The sequence below is a fragment of the Lactuca serriola genome, chromosome 4, assembly GCF_051521515.1.
Source record: "Lactuca serriola cultivar US96UC23 chromosome 4, Lser_US96UC23_V15, whole genome shotgun sequence".
Classification (NCBI taxonomy): Eukaryota; Viridiplantae; Streptophyta; class Magnoliopsida; order Asterales; family Asteraceae; genus Lactuca; species Lactuca serriola.
The window spans coordinates 138,091,557-138,113,602 of NC_136411.1; the positions used below are offsets into that span (position 1 = coordinate 138,091,557).

Genomic DNA, 22,046 nt, shown 5'->3' on the forward strand with positions numbered 1-22,046 from the left:
TTTGAGGACCTAAATTTTTAGTTGAGCCAATCTAGGTTATAGTGCATTTGTGGCTCCCTTTATTCTAGTGAAATCATGGAACAAAAACACAACCTCGCTTAGTTTGAAGGACGCAACATGTTTAGCATCGTGTACCGGAAATGTATCTAGGAAAGCTTAAGTAGTCATTGCACATGAGACTAATGCCTTTAATCAATAAGGATGAAGTTAAAACCCCTTGCGTAAGCATATGTTTTTCTAGGTTTTTAGTTTGAGTGAAAAAAGTGCGGTTGAAAAAAAAGTGTGTTGAAATGTTTGAAAGAATCTACAAGTACGAAGACATGAAAAAGAGTGCTACAAAGTATCAAGGAATCGAAGAAAAGGTTGTAATTTTATTTTAACTGTAATTTTCTTTTCTAGGTTATTTTTCTGTATGTGTGCTTGGGGGTTTATCCAAATACTTAGTTATAAAATCCATGCATTATCTTAATAATTTTATGTTGTTTTGTCTCAAATAATGAACAAAGGGTAATTAATTACTTTAAAATTTCATTTTCAGCAACGAAGACATGCTTGGAAGGAAAAGGAAGCGGATTTAGCAATTGGAAGCTTCGAATTTGGATTTGGAAGAAAGAAGGCAAAATTGAAAAAGAACTCGGCAAGTTTATTCTAAAACTCGACTAGTTGAAATGAAGAATCCCGACAAAATAGTGTTTTGCCGTACATGCGATTTTAGTGAAAAACTTGGCGAGTTTGGGTCCTCCAACTCGACGAGTTGGGCCTAATTTCAGAACCTATTTAAGGATTGTTTCTGTTCGAAACCCAAACATTTGCTGGAGGATTTTTATCGACTTTTAGAGGCCAGAGACATTCTCAAGAAGCTTTGGAACTCAGAATTCGACTAGAGGCTATTTTGAAGAGATCGAAGGCAATTAATCATTACTTTTCTCTTAATTCTTTGTGTGAATCATCTTTACAACATTATATTCCGAGGTTATGTTTTTATTTGTTGAAGGTATGGGCTAAAACACCATACTACTGTTTAGAATAGATGATCTTATGACTATATGTTAATTGAGTGGCTTTGGATTAAGTAGAATTCATTATTTATCTTGTTAAGCTTGTTAAAAGATCCTTATGTGTTAATGATAATTATTTTCTGTTAATGACTAAGTATATTGAGTTGTATGTGTAACTACGTAAATTTTCAAAAAAAAATTTCCATTTCAAAATATAATAAAATTCATATGTAATATCAAAATCCATGCATCAACATCATCTCGATAAACAAATCCCAAGATCTCAATGTAAATAAAACTCCATCTATGTGTATGGTCATGTCGGCGTCTTCCCGTGATCCTCACTCGTACCTGAAACACATAACACACAACACGGTAAGCATAAATGCTTAGTGAGTTCCCCAAAATACCACATACAACACATACGTCACTCGAGGCTACAGTACGACCCTACGATCGATGTGTCTCAGCGGGACCCTCCAGTCCCATAGCTCGTTGAACCCTCTGGTCTGGTCATAGCTCGTTGGACCCTTCGGTCCGGTCTGTATCGTTGGACCCTTCGGTCCGGTCTGTATTGTTGGACCTTTCGGTCCGGTCTATACAACACATAGCATACATATATCACAATGCACATAATCTCATACATACACATAGCACACAAGACCCACCGGTCTACACATAGATACCACTCTAGGTAATGTATAGTGAGAAGACTCACCTCGGGTAACTCAGATAATCTCGCACACGAATATACCGATCTAGCCCCTGCCTAATCACATAAACAATATCCTCAAATAAATAATGGCTCTCAAAGGCTAGATTAAATCCCTTTCTAGAATCCCACAGAAGGGTAAAAGACCATTTTACTCCTCCTTGACCCAAAAGTCCAAATGTTAACCAAAACCCTAAAAGTCAATGAAAGTCAACAGAGGGCAGTACGCGACACGTACCATCTCTGTACGTGCGGCGTACGCCGGCGATCCAGAATCAGGGCTGTAAAGGTCACTAATCACTCTAACACCTTTCCTCTTTCCTTATAAAGCCTTTATCTCATGCATGACTTAATATTCACGTCCAAGATCGGATTTTTATGAACCCACAACTCATATTACTCTGAAATATGGCAGATCTAAGCTTATGGAGACCATTTCCTCATAAAGTCTCCACCTTGGGACCAAAAACCCTAAAAATTTGTCCATGAAGCACAAATCAAAATAACAAGGAAAGCATTGAGCTTTTTACCTCCAAGTGAAGCTCCTCCCTCTATAGAACTCATATTCAATCTTGTACTTCAACTTCTAGCCTACACAAGAACCTCCTCTTCTTCTTCACTAACACATAAAGACACATTCTAGCTCAAGAACACTCACACACTAGCTTTAGAACGATAATAATGCTCTCCTATGGTTTCTCTCTGAGGGATGGTGGTTGGGGACAAGACCATATCATAAGTTGAAGGCCCCGAGGGCAAGTCAGATTTATGCTGAGGGGTTAGGGGTAATCTAGTCTTTTAGCTATGGACCAATTCCATGTTATTATTATATATGTTATTTGGTTATGTGTTGGTACTTTGGGGGAACTCACTAACCATTGGCTTATTGTTTTGGGTTATGTTCCAGGTACTTCGGATGACTGCGGGAAGGCAAAAGGCGTGACCGTACACATCATCTTGTTATGATTTATGATTTTGGGGAAACTTTGATGTTAGAAATGTTTGAAAACTGTTTTTGTAAACACTTTATGGTTTTGGGTTGTATTTAAAAGGTTTAAATTTATCATGATTTTTATGGGTGTTACAATATATATATATATATATATATATATATATATATATATATATATATATAGAGAGAGAGAGAGAGAGAGAGAGAGTTAGGTTCAAATGTTTTCAACAATTATTGTGTGCACATATGAACCAATCAGAATTTAAGAAAAAAGAAATCATTAATTAAATAATAAAGGGTAGTATAGTCATTATGTATGCACAATTAATTATATTCCAAAATTATAATCCCGAAAATAATAGGTCAAATTCCCTTAAATACAGTTGCCTTTAAATAACCCTAATGTTACATCTCAATAATCCCATATGTCGTATTCTTCCCATCTTTACTGGCAATTTTCGTCAACGACAACAACCCTCCGTTGATGCCTCGTTTTCGTCGGTCATCCACAAGTCGCCGCTTGAAGTTCACAATCACTCTCGCTGCCATCTAAAAACCCTATCGCACAAATATTCATGTTGTATTGAGGAGTTCGTCAAGTAAGTTTTCCTAAGTTACAGGTAATTTTGATTATTAGGTACTTGATTTGGAAAAATACAATTCAACAGTTTTGGTGTTTGTTGAAAATTGTTTAATAATTTAAATGTTTTGGATATTATAGGCGTCCACTTTATAAATAAACTTGAAAATAGATGAGAAATTTATCTATGGCGGTTGTTGATGTTTACGACCGATGATTACAATTATTATCTACATATGACGTTGATTACTTGAAAGCTTCCATTATTCAAAGTCTACGTAATATGCACATTGATTTAGGATGAATGAGATATGATTATATTTTCCAATTAATCATTGATAGGTTAATTTGTTACCCTGATTATTCTGTCAACAAGGAAGGATTCTTTGTTACTTGCTTTCTTTTTTATTATCTAATTATTTTGTCAGAATTACAGCATGTATTCACCAAATATTATGTAAATTTAAAATGTGATCTTTAAATTTTGTATGTTAATTGCTTGTGAAAGGTCCTTAACGATAGTTTTGCTTTTAGAAGAACCGTTTGAGGTTGAGCCAACCATTTTGTGTGCATTCTGTCATAATATAAATCCATTCTTTCATAATTTTTGCATTCTAGCATAAAGTATGTTATGTATTATGCCAAAATTTAAAAAAAAATATTATCGACAATATTATTTTATAATGGATTAGTGTTATTTGTTAGATTTTAATGGGTTTTTTTCATTTTAGGTTTTGAAGAGGTTGTCATTCATGTGGAAAAGAAAGAAAATATGGAGAACAAGAATGTCTTATAATAGAATGTATTCCGCCAAAATGTATAAAATGAATCTTAGCAATATTATTCTTTCAGAATGAATTAGTTTTTTTGTTGGATTTTGATGTTTTTGTTGCATTTGTGATAGGAATGGCTTTAAGACCTTATAGGAATGACGTGAAGAATGAATCAAAGATTGATCATACTCACAGTTTAAGAATGTTGTTTTTTAAGAATTACACTTGTTATTCTTTTAGAATGTTATTATTCAAGAATGTTCTTGTTGTATCACAATCATAGAATATAATTATTTGATATATTATTAGTTCAACAATCGATTTTTTATATTGTTTCATAATGTACTTAGTCATGTTTTCTTCTTATTTATGTATTCTTAAAGGATGTCATAAATTGTTATTCTAACATAATATCATTCTAACATAATATAATAAGATATAATCGGTTAAGATTACAAATTAAATTAAAATTGAAATTGAATTAATTTTTTAAAAAAATTATCCCTTCAAGTTAAAAAATGTCCTTTTTTAAATATAGTTAATTGTCTAAAATAGTCTTTTAATTAAATTTGAGTGATATTATGGTATATGGTATTCCATTATAATATTATAGACCCTCAAAATCATAGTCATTCATTATCTTCATCTATTGGTCCATAATTCTCCTTACATGCACACAATACTTACCTAAAACAAAATAACATAACCATATATATATATATATAAGGGTAAATTTAAAACTCTTTAAATTTAGTTGTCTATTATTAATTCACTATTTAAATAATAAATAAATATTCAAATTCAAATAATAATCTTTATTATTTTCCACATTTAAAACATTTTAAATTTGGTAATTATCCATATTTAAAAGATCTTTAAATGTGAAAAATAAAAAGAAAAAGGGAAACCCTAATCCGTATAACGTCCCAAAAATTACAATAAATTTAAACTTTTGAAAACATTTATATCTATAATAAAAACCATTAAATCCATTAATTAACCAAAATCGTTATGTTTCAAGTATTCAAGTAACATTTCAAAATCAAAACATTCTTTCAACAATATTAATCATTTTTTATAATTCACAACAACAGCAGAAAACTAATGGTGTTAAAATCCTAATTCAAGAGTCTATGACAAGGACCCAATCTTCAACCGCACCAATGTACAGTCAAGCTAAACCCTCATTCATACATGATGTACCTGTAATAATTATTTTATAAAGGAAAGGGTAAGCACGAAGCTTAGTGAATTCCAACACAACATAACAATAGAAGTATTACACTCTACTCCTACATTCCAGGCCATTATTAAACATACAAGCATTCATATAGCATAAACATCAAGATCATATGACTCGTGTATATTTGGGAACACATCCCAAACAACACCCATATAAGGACTTGATATTCAGCTGTCAAGTCCACGGACCCAGCATTTCCGCCTTCAGTCCCCCTGACTCTACACTATGGCCTTCAGTCAGTCTGACTCAGCATAAGGCCTTCAGTCAATCAACTCGGTATTCAGCCGTCGAGCCCAAACATATCATGCATATAAATTCCACATAACAAATAAGTACATCGAATATAACTAATGCAACAAGTATTATTTTCCTATCAACCATATAGTTCCTAGTCTCACCCGACCTAACAGTATGCATATAATACTCTAAGGTTATGATGTGAGGAACTCACCTCCAATAGCAAAACACTCTCCAAAGTATCCCGAGACACCCTTTACACTAGGTCAACCTTCAAGATTCCTAATAATAGCCAACAGAGTTAAATTTTGGTCCTTTGATATCTCAAAAGTATAATGACTCATGGGTTATTTATTTCAGATTTATACATAAAAGTTATGGTCTTTTCAGGACCTGTTTTACCCCCTTTAAACACCTTATTTTTCAAAAATGTTCTATATGAATGAACTTCAGGTCCTTATCTTTAAAAGTAGTATTTGCACACATCCGTACGATTGTTCTACAATTTTTGGTGATTTTCACAAAACTACATCGCAAAATAGTTAATTGCGGACCAGTTTGGGTAAATGGTCAATTTCACCCTAGTTAGTGGCATTTTTGGACTTTGTTCAAAACTAATAATTGTATAGAACTCAAAAACGAAATAATGGGATTTGGTTTCAACTAAAAAGGTTTTCTCATGATTGAGATATGGTCTCTCAAAGATATGGACAGATTGGTCTATTTTTCAGAAAGATAAAACTAGGGTTATGATTTAATCCACTCAACCCATTAAGTCTCAAGTTTGATTAACATCTTCTAGGTCTGTAGAACATCAGCCCCAGTACTTATAGGAAATTTCCATTCAATGGTCAAAAACTCATACCTAGGTTGTTGAGATTGAAAGCTCCATACAAGCATTGCACCTAAAACGATTTTGACAACAACCCTAAAATTTCTGTCACGATTAACGACCAGAAACTCAAGTACATTTCAATTAAAATTCCAACAGTCAAAGCTTCAATATATGTCTTTGGAAGCTTCACTCCAAATTTCTTGATGATCCAACGGTTCAATCTCTGGGGATCCTCCAAACACTGCTGAAAGGTCTTCAAAAACGGGAATTCCAAGCAAAATGGATATTAGGGTTAAGTTGTGTTTAATGGTTCTTAACTTATGTCCCTAGGTTTGAAACAATAACTCTATTGCCCCTCTTTGCAATATTATGACTTTAAAGTCCTCAAGTCTCAGTCTGGTTCTTCATAACTCCAACTATCATGGATTTGACATTCAAGTAATTATAATTTCATTTCATACACCTTAATACTTAGCCTTGAAATATAAAATTATCTATTGGAATTCAAAGATTTGAATTTATAACCTTAAACTGTTATTTTTGACCTATGATTATAACTATTTAAATTAATTTAAAATTAAAGTGTTACAATCTGGCAGCCTCATGTCGTGAGTTACGATTAAAAGGTTTCTCTATTATGAATTTTCAAATTTATCTTCTTTTTTTCAACTTCAAACAAGGATCTACAGAAAATATCGATTAAGGGTGCTAATATTATGAACGAATGGCTCTGATACCATTATTGAGTTTTCTATGTATTAAATATACTTAAACTATGTAGCAGAAAAATCAAACTATGATATACCTAAGTATACATGCACCCTTGAATCTATGACTTCATACTAATTACTGCTACCCTATAAAACATAAAACATAAAGAAGAAAACATACCTCTTATGTAGCCCTTGATCTCTATGCTTGATATTTTGATCATGTCCTCCTTGAAGTTGCTTAGGAGAAGGGTCAATTTCACAAACCCTAAGAGGGTTAGAAATCATCCCTATGGGAGGAAGAAGAAGAGTTGGTGAAAAATTCAAGCCAAGGTACAAGGAAGATGAAATCCCTAAGGTCCTATTTATAGCATATGATGTCTTCCTAGGTTTTTTACTCTTTCTCATGTAGGATAAGGAGCTAACTATGAAATTCACTACGTTTCCCATGTGGGATGGAGTGATTTTCATCCAGCCTTAACTCCATAAGGGTTCTGGAATATTCCTGATCAACTAACTATTGACTAATTGAATATTCAACCCTTTAATTAATTAAACTGTTAACTAATTCCCAAAATATATTTCCAATTAGTTTCTAATTAATTATTAACCATAATAATTAATAAAAAAACTCCTTTATTTATTCTACTCAATTTGGGTCTTGAGGGCAACCCAAAAGGACCCTATGTGTAACACCCATGTTCAAGTATGGTTTAGCTTTTATTCTCTAGGGCAAATGATGGAGTTTTGGGGAAAAATTATGTACCACGGTGTGGAGAAAGGATGCCCACATCGTGGCATTGAATAAATGGCACATGCATTTTATTGAGCCACCACGACGTGTCCAAGAGTAGCCACGACGTGACAGTTGTTCTGGCCCAAGCCTATCATTATTTTAGGGTTCCCTTCGTATTTAAACCCTCTAAACCGATTTTAGGGTTCATTATCAGCCTCCAATCCCTCTTTCACCTCAAAAAACCCTAGCCTCCATCCTTTGTTTGATTCCTGAGCTTTTTGGAGCTTTATTCGCTTAAAGAAGAAAAAGAAGGCAATCTTTTGGTGGAGCTCGCAAGGAATCAGCATTATCATCACCTCATATTATCTCTACACCTTTTTAAGTGTCTAAGTTCTTTAATTTATGTCATTTGGTGGTTAGATATTGAATATTATCCAATGTTGCTCGTGTTTGAGCAAGTTTGGAGAGAAGGAACTCATAAAGTTTGCAACTTTGTGACTCTCCTGAGTCCCAAGAGTATTATATGCTATGGATCTAGTCTTTGATGGAAGATCTTATCATTTGCCTAAGTTTTGGCCTTTAGGCTTCATATTTTGACCTAAGATGGATCTTAGACATGCATTGGACATAAATATCTATAAAGCTTCCACCTTTATGATAGATCTAGTATTAGAAACCCTTATGGAGTAGTTGGGTTAAGTACTTTTTCAGATTAAGGGCTTAATGATTAAGACATTATGGATTTTGGACTTATTTGGACCTAGGGTTTGAGATCTTGATCTCTTTGGGTGTCTTGGTGGATAAAGTTGGAAACTTTATCCATTTAGACAATAGTATAGACTAGATCTAAACTTTGGAGCACTTAGGATCAAGGGAGGCAGATTAATCCATTAAGTTGTTGAAGACTCGGTGCCCACGGTGTAGCACCAGGTCGCCACGGCATGTCAATATGGAATATCACGATCACGGTGTGGCCATAGGTGGCCACGATGTGGTAGTTGACTTAAGTCAACGTTGGCCATTGACTTTGATCGTTGACTGTTGGCATGGGTTAACTTTTTGGGTCAATCTCTATTTTTTAGTAGGTAGACTTAGGGTTTGACTTGTCTAGATTGTTAGGAGGTGTTTTGCACCCATCTTTTGGCGGTGAGAGATGTTGGTTGTGAATAGTGTAGTATTACAGGAGCTTTTAGTTAGCATCGTGATTCTGGTGAGTCTCCTCCCGGTGTTTGGCAGGTTGAAGGCACCAATATTGTCCCATGAATTATTGTTATTGGTAAGCTAGTTGTCCGTGTGACTCTTGCATGTGTTGTATGTGTTGTATGCATGTATACTTTTTTGATATATATATATATATATATATATATATATATATATATATATGTGCGGTGAAATAGACCCGGTACAACCTTATGCTAACATATGAGTTGAAATAGACTCAAGGTTGAAATAGACATGGGGGTGAAATAGACCAAGTACAACCTTTAGTTGACATATAAGTTGAAATAGACTTAGGGATGACATAGACTCAATACAACATTGAGCTGACATATATGTATGATATGAGGTATTTTGGAGAACTCACTAAGCCTTATGCTTATAGTTTATGTTTATGGTTTCAAGTACTTATGGTTCGAAAGGGAAGGTCCTGGCTTGATCGCAATGTATCCACCCATGTTTCCGCACTTTGTAACTTTGGGATCGTACTATGATAACTATTTTTACTTTGATATGCTTTTGAATATTTGAGAACGATAAATGGTGTTTATGGTTGAATTTTAAGAAAATGAAAATTTTACCTTATAATTTTTGGGATGTTTCAAGTTGGTATCAGAGCCTTGGTTTGAGGGATTCGGGCATAGTCTTGGGTCTGACTGAACTCAAACTAAGGAATTGGTAATCTTTTGAAAGAATAACAAATTCTAAAAGGATTTTTATAAAGAAAAAAGGGGTGTGATGCGTAAAACCAGTCGTGCTCACATACATGTTTGTTATGAGAATTGCATGCTAGAATAGGGATAAGGATATGCTCAGGATTTCATGATTAGGATAGATGCCTTTATATGCCTGTTGTTTGAGCTTTTCGAATTACATGCTAGTATGGATATCAGATGATTGGAATAGGATGACCTGACTAGGTGATACGCTGGTTAGTTTTTCGATGCACGAATGTTGCTTGTTTTGTGCTTTGTGGAACCCTTAGTGATGTGAGTTAACTATTGAGTAAATATGTTTAAGTCACATGATGCAAAGGTCAAATAATCTCATAATTGAGGATTTGTCTCTATTGTGCAGCTCTCGTTTGAGTCTAACCGTTGTAGGGATTGATTCTTTTACTCAAAGGATTATCTAAGCTTTGTTGAATGTGATTATATTCATGAAGTAGTTAGCTAACATTAGTGAGATTTCTTCAGCAGTTGATGGCAAGTTGAGGTTAGAAACCTAGGAGAGCCTAGCAAGTGCTTTATTGGGTTGGTTGTGCTATTTAGAAAGTACTTAGAGTACCTATATGAGAAGGTGATTTGGAGGATTTGATATAACTCTTAAGGAATTTATGGATAGTTATGGAATGTAGTATTAGGCTCGTACTACAGAAAGCATAGGATCCATACTCAAATTGAGGGGAGTCATGGAGAATCTAGAAAGCCTATGGGATGAGGATTCTTTGAGTATGTTCTAATTATAGTATGGTTGCTTATCAGTATGGTGATGATTACTCATGGCAGAGGGTATGATTTAGGCTCAGGTGCTGGCACCGAGATGATAGATGAGTGGATGTGGGAGTTCATCTCTTCAGAGATCACCCGAGGTATTTTAGAGCAGACTCTAGTGATTTTTGGTACGATCAAGGATGGGATCATGGATATTATATATGAGCATCAGGACGCGTACCACACTGGTATTATAGAGTTCCTAGATGAGCGACTATGGGCCTTTCGGGTTGAGATCATTGTAGTACAGTTGGGAGCACAAACTCCCACATTTTAGGAGTTCAAGGCTTATAAAGCATCAAAGTTCTTTGGGGCTAAGGACCTCAATGATAGCCGCCGATGGATCGTTGACATGGAGAATGCTCAGAAGACGTGTTTCTACCTTTATGGGGTGAAGATGGGATTTTCATATTTTCTTTTGAAGGACCGAGCCCGTGATTGATGGGAGGAGGTCGGTAGTGTGTTGGAATATGTGTATATGGTGTCCATGTCTTGGGAGGAATCTATCATATGATTGTAGGAGGATTTTGCTCCAGCAATAGAGGTGCAACAACTGGAGAGGGAGTTTCAGGATCTTTTCCAGACTACTAAGACTATGGCAGATATCACTACCAAGTTTCGGGAGAGGGCTTTGTTGGTTCCGTAATATGCGGTGGACGAGGAGATGAAGATGGTGTGGTATTATGATATGCTGAGGGATGATTTCAAGGAGTTTGTGAACTTTTCAGAGTGTAAGGCCCTAAATGATATGATTGATAGAGCCCGAGAGCGGGAGATTGATTTGGAGCACCTCGAAAAAAGGAAGCCAGATCAAGTGTAGATAGTTGGGGGTCCTGCGAAGAGACCCACGAATTCTGATCAGCGAGTAAGAGGCCAGCATAGCCAAGGTCAGTGCAGCATGTACGGGCAAGCAACACAATGGAATTCGTCGATCTAAGGGTTTGGGTTGCTACAAGTGTGGCAGGATTAGTCATGTCAACTGAGATTATCCATAGGGATCGATTATGTTATGTTTCTACTGCAACCAAGTGGGGCACAAGAAGGTCGACTATCTGGAGTTGATGAGGGGAGTAGTGAGGGCACCTGCTCCACCCACTCTGAGGGTTACCGATGGTTGCCATGGAAAAATGGATGTTCCCATGGTGAGGAGTCGAGCATTGCAGTCTTGGGTCGAGGAGATTCGAGTTCCTCCAGTTGACATCGCAGCTATGTACTATATTCCTTTCTTCATGCTTTTATTATTTGTGTTTGTGATGGTATGTTGTCTCAACATATAAATTAGAATTTTCCTCATGATGGTCTAGACATTGTATTTTAAGAACCTTTATATGCCATTTTGCATACCGAGAGCCATGAGGATATTTGGGTAAGCCGGTTTTGGATTTCGATGAGGGAAGCATCGACTATCGTCAGAACAAGATTTAAGTGGAAGAAAACCAGTAGCCGGTTTGATTTTTGGTGGTATCAGTACGGAATTCAAGGAATTTGCAGGGTGGGCATGCCATATTTGAATGGAGGCATTGTGTGGATCTTTTGAGGTTGTGAGGCAATGGCGAATTGGTTTGATTGTGGGTATAAGATCAGTAGTTTTCAAGTTCATACCTTCGAAGTGCAGTTAGTTGCAGGTTCGCATGTGAATTGCTTTGGTGTAAGTAGGTCGTTGAATTGGTTGGGTACCCGTTTTAATAGTTGAGATTTTGTTCTTCATCATCTGATAAAGTTGTCACGGATTTGTAGTGGATTTAGTGGAAAGTGCTTGGGAATATTGAGCTCGTTGGAATTTCGGTGAGTATTCATCCAATTCTAGAAGGTGTGTGCTCTTTAGGATTGACTAGTAATGGAATTCTAGTTCTTGTAGGCTCAGTTCGTCGATAGTTATGGTAGTAATGTGGCAGGATGGTTTGGAAATCCATCGATTTCGTGGGTTGTGTTAGAGCCTCTTTGCCTATTCTTTTCTGATTAAGGCTTTGGGGTTCGAAGCATAACCCAAACAGTTGGTTGGGGTATAGTCGGATGCGGGTTCGACTCATGATGATTATGGTTGGTATGGTACATGAACAGTAAGACCATGGGTTAGGACCATGGTAGTATAGAAGTGTTGTAAGACTACGAGAGTGGTCGTAGCATTCACTAGGTTGTCACGTAGTGGTAGAAGTATTGTAAGACTATAGGGTGGTTGTAGTATTCACTAGGTTGGCAGGTAGTGGTATAAGTGTTGTAAGACTATGTGGTGGTTGTAGGCTTGTAGCATTCACTAGGTTGACAGGTAGTGGTAGAAGTGTTGTAAGACTACGAGGTGGCCCGTAGCATTCGCCTGGTTAATGAGCATTCGTGAGAGTGTTGCAAATCTACGATCTGGCTCATAGTTTTCTCTAGGTAGAGTTAGACCCTGGCTTGATGGATTGTGAGATTGTTGGAGACCACAATATTCGTGGGATTGAGGATAGTTGAGGGCCGTTTAGGGTCAGATGTGATGTAAGACTTCAGCTCGGCGAATAGCATTCAGTTAGAGCAAACTATATTATTTTGCATCGGTATAAAGGTTGGTTATGTTATCCATGGTTGGATCTGGAGGGTTGTTGGAGCCATTATGCAAGCAGGCTAGGATAGTTCTTGCTAGATAGAACCTCGTTCAGAGTTGCGTGGTGATTGTACATGAGGCTATCAGCCTCAGCAAACGGTTAGATATCCAGTACTTTGGTTAATTGGTAGGTAAATATGAGGCCAGGGAGGTCTCGGTTAGATCATAAATGTGATTATAGGACAGCAAGATGAGCCTTAGATGGTACCAATGATTGAGACTCGTGCTGGGAGTTGCCTTTGTTTCCAATTGAAAGGTTTTTGGCAACAATGAATGGTCAGGGATTTTGTTTCCCAATAGAATCAACAAGATACTTCAGGGTCAGTAGGGTTATTGTGAACTGATATTACCATCTCATCCATCAATATCATCTCAATTGATTTTACTATAGTGGGGTTAACATTTGAGATTGATCTCTATAACCGGATAATAGACACTTTTAGTGTGTAATCATCATTCATATTGTCCAAGTCTTTAATTAAAGTGATGTTTCTCTCTGTCATTGTCATCGTAACAAAACATAAAAGAATAAAATATTATGTTAGTAGAATGTATAATGTGAGTAGATTAGAATAAAGTTCATTTTCATATATTTATAAGGGATGAGCAGGATGAAAAATGTAACATTATATAGGGTAAATAAAGGGAAGAAATGGAATTTGCAGGAAAATAAATTAAAAAGAAAAAGATTGCAAGGCTAATTAAATGGTCTTTTGTATTTTGATTTTGTTTAATAAAATGGGTTATCTGAATATTCGATTTTAGAATAGCAGAACACACGTATAGTAGGAAGAAGTATGGATATGAAGTATAAAGAACCTAGAACAAATCTCGTATGAGGAGACACCTAATATCACAATACCCATCACATTAAGTATCAAGAATGTTGAAAGGGTAAATTGTTGAATACTAATTTACATTTACAGTCACGTAAACAGATGGAGATAGAGTCAATTATAGTCATATAAACACATAAAGAAAAGTAGAATGTTATGATCGTTGTTAAATATAGTAAAATACTAATGATAAGCTGTGATATTCGAATGATATTGAAACTGCAGCCGCGTGAAGCTGTTTTTCTGTGAGGAAGAAGTTGCATGAATCATAGGATTACAAGATGGTAAATATATACGGGGCATTATGGTATGTTTTTATTTCGGTTTAATTCCCTACTTTTTTGGATTAGGCTTTATTTTATAATTCAAATCCAAATTAATGATTGCATATACATTCCGTATATAGAGGAATGTATACCAAATATATGTAATATGTAAGCATATATATATATATATATATATATATATATATATATATATATATATATATTCTTTGTGCATTAAATATTTTTGTTGAGATAAATAGGAAACAAATAAGAGAGTTATTTTGAAAAAAAAAAAGACAAAGGGCATTATGGTCTATTCATAATAAACGAAAAATTAATATAGAACAATGTCACATTTACAAAAGACTCTTCATCCCTAATAGATAAAGAACTTTTTGTCACATGTCATACTCTCATTGATTTGACCACATGTCATTTTGTGGTTAGTTTCAATTAGTTTTTTTCCACATGACATTTTGTGGTTTTTTTCATTTTATTGATTTCCATATAATATTTAAATGTAATAATTACAATAAATATAATAATAAATGACTTCCTTTTAATTTTAAATTTTCTAAATTAAAGTTTTATTAGTTTCCTTTGTTTATTTATCTAAATTATTTGTTTGATTTAAAAAAGAAACAATGCAATTTTAATAATTCAATATTTTTCTATTTTTTTCTTACAAATTCAAATTTCTTAAATGTTTAAAATTTCAATTTTTTTCCTTAAAATAAACTCATGTAATTCTTACACCTAGTTTACAGTTTATTAATGGGAAATCTCCGGAAAAGTCCTAATATTTTACTCTAATTTATGAAAAAATCTCAAACTAAAATTGATTTATGAAAAAGTCCCAAACTAAAATTACTATCTTAAGCCGCTTAAATGAGCATTTATTCATTGAAAAAATCTTTTGTGAGGGATTCACTATTCTTAGGTGCTACTGTAGCCTCGTTATATTGAATTCACTGAACGGTGAATATAAATTTACTGAAATGGCCCTTCATTCTTTTCTTTTTATTCACAATCCATACAAATTACAAAAATAGTCTCTTAACTATTAAAAAAAAAACACTTGCACTAGTTTCCTTCATACTATTGTTGTTTTGTAGCTATTATCAAACAACAAAAGAATTTTAAATATTTGACATTTTGAGAAAAAAAATTACTACTTATTGTTTTACGGACCAAATCCGTCACAAATCAAAATCCTACCAAATATTTTGTTTTATTTATAATTTTCAACAATATGATTTTTTTCTTTGCTTTTTTGTCCAAACATAAACCTTTTTTTCTTAAGTTAAAATTTTTACTGTTTTGGTCTTAGATTTAATCAAAAGTTTTTTTGAGCTTACCTTTTTAATACTTTTACGTATATGATATATTGATTTAATCAATTCCATGTCTAATACACTGTAAAAACACGTAAGAACATGTGGCAAAACACGGGCTCAAATACTAGTTATTAATATTTTATAAGTTATGATTTTAATAATTTAAATATTTTAAAGTTACGTTTTTGGTTCTTTGTATTTTTTATAGTTTTCGTTTTTATTAATATTCGTTTTTATTATTTTAATCCTCTCTAATACATGAAGGTTTTTTTTTTGCCACTTGTCATACTCTCATGCATTATGTCACATGTCATTTTGTCATAATTTTAAGATATTTATTTTCCACTTGTCATTTACTTCATTTATCATTATTAAATATATACCATTAATTTAGTTTCTATAAATTAAACATACCATAATAACTATATTAATTTCAAATTTTAAATTTTAAATTTCAAACTTCAATTTCAATTTTAAATAAATTTACAATCGAAACCTTCGTATTTAAAATTTTGTTATAATTAACACATTTAATACATGGGTCTGGCAACTTAACACATAATTTTAATTTAATTTTTTCATTTTTTTAATTTATATTTATTTAAAATTTCAAATTCAAATAAACTTATTGTTTAATAATTTGTATTTAACATTTTGTTTTAAACAACTCGTGTGTTATACGGGTATCCCAACTAATTTTTTAATGAATGATTGTATGTAGTATCATACCAAACAATACACATAATTGTTTGAATCGCTCTTTTTAAAACATTTTTATACTCTACTTTGCAAAGTAGTTCTATGCCGTGACGCGTGTAGTAACTAAATACTAATTTTCATTAAACGTGAAAGTATTTATAGATTACAAATCATATTTTGTTATTTAACTTTTATTTTATATTTATTTAGTCACTTTTATAATATCCCAAAAATAAAATAAAATAATTTACTCACTTTTTTGTTCAGTAACTAATATCATGAAATCAGTTAGATATTAAAAAGAAATGAGATGTAATTGGGCTTTTATATAAATAATAAAGACTAAATAAAAAAAAAAACGTCCAGCTTCTAATAAATTAGCCCATTATCTATGGTCCTATGGAGATTATAAGAATATATTTATATTAATATGTGTCCTTTGTCGAACAAATGAGTCGATATGTCCGAGTGGTTAAGGAGACAGACTCGAAATCTGTTGGGCTTTGCCTGCGCAGGTTCGAATCCTGCTGTCGACGATATTTTACTTTTTCTTTATTATTATTTTTTTTAATTGCTGTATGCGCCATTGATGTACTGTTTACAAGTCTTGTAAAACATAATTGGACTCATGTTTTCCTATGTTTATTGGTTGCCAACGTACTTGATGTATAAATATAAAATTATAAATTGTAACACCTAGTTGGACTAAAAAATCGAATTGTTTTAACTTAGAATTTTAATCTTAAATGAACAAATATGCTCTTTTTATGATGGAATGATTTAGAAAGGGAGCTATTCACTAAAATGGTGGGGGTCAAATAAACGGAGCATGATATGTTAAACGATGAACTTTACCCAAAATTAATGAACAAATATGCTCTTTTGATGGAATGATTTAGAAACATACGATGAAGATGGTTGTTTGTTTTTTTTTTTTTTTTTTTTTTTATAAGAATAAAAAGACTAACATACAACTCAAAATGAAATTGTGAACGAAAAAAAAAAACAAGAGTTTGAACTTGATAAATTTTGAATGTTGTGAGAAAATACCAAAAAAAAGCTATTAGGATTAATCCATAACTATATATATTAAACTAGGTGTAAGACTCATGTATTATATGAGTTAATTAAAAAAAGTAAATATAAAGGTCTAAATATTTAAGAACTTTAGATTTATAAGAAAATAAGAAAAATAATGAATTATTAAAATTGATTTTTTATCTTTTAAATTTAAATAAATAAACAAAATAAACTAATGAGCTTTAATTTGTGAATTTTGAAATAAGAATGTATATCCATTAATGAAATTGATATTCATTTATTACTACATTTATTGTAATTATTACATTAAAGTATTATGTGAAATTTATTAAAATAGAAAAATCAATAAAATGACATGTAGAAAAAAATTCATTCAAAATAACCACAAAATGACATTTGGTAAATTGAATGAGAGTGACATTTGGAAAAAACAATTTCTAGTTTGTAATAAAAAGGAATCGACATTTGGAAAAAGCAATTTCTAGTTACGTAATTTTGTCCCAACGAAGCGGGGACAAAGCAATTTCTAGTTTGTAATAAAAAAGAATCGACTAAGAACTATGAAATCTAGCAAAAGAATGTAAAATTAAATTAAAAAGAAAAAAATACTATAAGAAATAAGAAAACTACTTAGAGCATCTATATCGGTTAACATAACTTTAACCTTTAATTAAATGACTTATCCAATGGTAAACATTTTATATATATATATATATATATATATATATATATATATATATATATATATATATATATATATATATATATATATATAAACTATCATTATAGATTATAAAAAGACCGTCAAACACACTAAATTTTATTATCATCCAAGAGTTAAATTATATGTATATTTAGGGCATGGTAAGACATAATTATATGTCATCCAAATTGATTTTATGTGCCCTAGTTAGACCTAAGGTAAAAATTCAAATCTTCTAATTTGGACGATTTGATCGGAGCCCGAGTTAGACGAAGCACAAGGCAAAAAGAGGCTAAACATTCCAAATAGATACTAGTTGTCTATCGAGAGTCTCATAAGCATCAAAGATTTATACAGAAATATAGATGGTAATGGTTACCTACTAGTTGAAGATATTGTTGTGCGTATGATCAATGAATATAAAAATAATCATCCATGCATGCAGGATGGAGGAAGATCAATATGTTGGCACTCGTGTTTTGAATATGAATAATTACGTTGACCAACTTGAGAAGTTAGGATCTCTTGTGGGGACATAGTTGAAACTTGTAACGCCCGGTTCATCGGGGTAAATTCTTAGCTATACACTTCACTTTTATTTTTGGCTTACGACCTAGTACGATGGGCGTACATAACGTATGTCGGGAGTGCTCTAAAGGATGCATGGCACGGGGTTAGCCCCCCTGGTACGCTGGGGGTATCTAGTTGTGCACGAGGCATATGTCCGTCAGGGGTAAACCCTAATGTTTAGGGTTTGCACCCTATTTAAGCACCTTATTGATGGGTTTGAGTCAAAAGAACATCATATGTGCTCATGCAAACCCTAATGCTTGGATCTAGGTTCTCTAATTGTACATGCATTCATCAAAGACTTTCAAACCCTAGATCTAATGAGAATAATTCGAAATTAATGATACAAATCAGATCTAGATCATTACCTCTTGTTGCTTGCTTAAATCTTCTTGTCTTTGAAGCTTAGAGTCACAAGTGTCACTCCTCTAATGGCTTACAAACACCAATAGAAAAAGAATGATCTTGGAGTGAGGTTGGAGGCTCTTGAATTCGGCTCTTGCACTCTTGGGAATAAGGTAGTTGATTTCTGGAGCCTAAGGGTCCTATTTATACTGGAGCTGCTAGGGTTTCAGTCAAAAACCCTAATGGACAGCTTAGGCCTTAAGCTATCCAAGGAAGATTATGGGATAGGGCCTTAGGGCCGAAATTAGGGATAGACACATCCTAATTTCGTTCATGCCTAGTCCAAGAGGCTCCTCAGCCCAATACTCAACTATCACACAATTGACAGTTTAAGTCCCTGTTATTAAATTAATTTCTTTTAGCCACATAATGAATTTCTTAATTAATTCTTGTCTAATATTAATTTAATTATATGATTTCTCCATTAATATATTATTCATATAACATAGTAATAAATCATAATAACCTCTTTATTCATAAATCATCCTATCATGTTGCTTTGGTGAAGGCAACCCAAAAGGACCATGCATAACCGGGTCAAATACTTACCAAATATAGTTACGGGCTTAAACACTAATCCAACACTTATGTCCCCCAAACCTTCACCTTATCATTCTTCATTGCCTCTTTTGAGCTATGTCTCGAAACCCTAACCCATTTCTCAAGAGATTGACCCTTATGTGTGTTTTGGTGTGTGTGTGTGTGGTGCTCTTTGAAGAAGAAGAAGCCTTGTAGAGGAGCATTGATCAAGTGGGATATTGTAGATCCTGAGGTTATTCACTCTTTCCAGCTTATTGGAGGTATAAAGCTTCTATATTGATGAATCTATGTGTTAGATCTAGTCTAGGGCTTGTTTTAAGCATATTTATGGTCCCTTGAACCATCCTTGTGAATATGAGTTACTCTAGGAGCTAGAATGTTATATCTTAGCATTTCTGATGATGTTAGTGCATAAAAAATGTCATCTTGATGGTTTTTGTTGAACCATACAAGAGTTAGTGTTCATCTTATGAACTTAGATAGATAAAAACGAATATTGGGTCCTAATAAGTCATGCAAAGGAGTAAAGTTGCCAACTTCACGTATTAAGACCTTAGAATGAAGTAAATCTGTTGGTTGGACGTTAAGGACTTAATGGATTAAGTCAAAAAGTTGAAGACTGGCTCACTGGCCAGTACGTTGGACGTACTCCTTAGTACGCTTACTACATCAGGAGCCTATTTTCAGGTCAACACAGGTACGCAGGGTGTAGGGGTCGGGTACGTAGGGCGTATGTTGTATAGTGGGCTTCCTTTGATTTTAGTCCACTTTTAGACTCTAAGGTTTTGGGCTCACTCTTGTTGGGCTACAAGTCTTGCTGAGTTGGGCCTTTGTGGATTAGGGCCCATATTGGGCTTTGAGTGTCTTTTGGACTTTGGGATAGTTTGGAGTTGGACCATGATATGTTAGACCCATTAAGGTAAGGGTAAAGCAGACTTTTTACCCTAGGAGTTGAGATTTAGAATCTGGACCCTCGATTTGGGTTAATGACCTAATGGCTAATTAGGGTTATGTTATTTGTGTTTTAGTGTGGGGATTTTCGATTCAGCAGCCCGAGTGTGGTTTTTTTATCTTCAAACTGAGGTGAGTTCCTTCACTGTACCCGTGGGTCGAAGGCACCAAAGCCGACCCACTAAATTATGTTTATAGGAGGATAGTGTCTTCGTGACATTTTCTGTTATGCTTTTTATGCTTGTTGTCTCTTTGAATCTTGTTGTTATGATTGTATGCTAGTTATAGGGAGTGAAATAGACCCGGTACCGGTTGAAAGAGACCGAAGGGGGTGAAATATACCATGTACCGGTTGAAAGAGACCAAAGAGGGTGAAATAGACCTAGTAGCGGTTGAAAGAGACTGAAAGGGGTATTTTGAGGGAGCTCACTAAGATTTGTTCTTACAATTTTCAGTTTATGTGTCAGGTAGTTCCAACTCGAAAGGGAAGGGTCTGACATGATCGCACCGTATCCTCCCATGTTTTCCGCGTTATGTGATTTTTAGATTTTGTATTCTGATAATATTTTTACTATGATACACTTTTGGTTGATTTGATAAGATTATTGGATGTTTGAGAATGTTTTAAAAACTAAATTTTATTTGAAATTATTGGGATGTTACAAAACTCATCCCAAATATAAATAGTTTTCCTAAGTCATATGACGGGTTCATCATGAACTATAATATTCATGACTAGGAAAATTCCATACCGACAAGAACTTCCTTAAAAGCTCATCAGTGCTAATAATCGGGGAAGGGTGTGTGAAGAAAATATCATACAACGAGAAAAGATGCAAATGCAAATGAGTTATCCAAAAGTTTTCCATTCAATCCAATAAAAAATAAACACCATGGACGACATGTCAATTTCTACCATTATGGTAAGAAAGGTTATTGGCAATGTTCTAAAAGTCTTTAGGCGGTGGTCGGGCGGTTGACTGTGGTTAAGAGACTAATCGGTCTAGACAAAGACTCTTAATTATAATAGAATTTATTTTTAAAAAAATTAAATATTACCTATATCCTAACAAAATAAGTAAGTAATCATAAAACTTTTGCATATCCAACCATCTAAATATTTAAATTATCGTATATAATACTTTTTAGACTAATTGGGAATCTTTTTAACAGTTTTAGTCACCAATCATCATAACTTAATCACCTAATATCATAAATTTGATTAATCAGGATTTGTTTTTGAATTTGCGTGTTTGATTTTTTTACCGGCTTAGACCATCTAAACCGCTTAAAACTGACTCCGTCTAGCTCGACCGACTAACATTAATCGTAGACACTAAAAGACCGCTGATTTTTACAACACTGGTTATAGAATTTTGTCACATGACGGGTATTATTAATGGTGTTGAAAGAACATTGAAGCTATTTTTTCATAATAAGTAGTGTTATACTTCAACAAAATAACATTCAAAAATTAAAATCTTACCAATAGCCATCCAACTTGAAAATGACGAAATATGCCCAAAAATCAAAGAAGTCGATATGTCCGAGTGGTTAAGGAGACAGACTTGAAATCTGTTGGGCTTCGCCCGCGCAGGTTCGAACCCTGCTGTCGACGCTTAAATTTTTC

The 22,046-nt window shown here is 33.7% G+C and overlaps 2 non-coding genes across 2 annotated transcripts; both read left to right on the plus strand.

Moving 5' to 3' along the window:
- Positions 1 to 16,660: 16,660 nt before the first annotated feature.
- On the plus strand, positions 16,661 to 16,742 carry TRNAS-CGA (transfer RNA serine (anticodon CGA)). The gene has a single exon. It is a non-coding gene; the product is annotated as a tRNA-Ser (tRNA).
- Positions 16,743 to 21,952: 5,210 nt separating this feature from the next.
- TRNAS-UGA (transfer RNA serine (anticodon UGA)) lies at positions 21,953 to 22,034 on the plus strand. Its single transcript has one exon. It is a non-coding gene; the product is annotated as a tRNA-Ser (tRNA).
- The last annotated feature ends 12 nt before the right edge of the window (positions 22,035 to 22,046 follow it).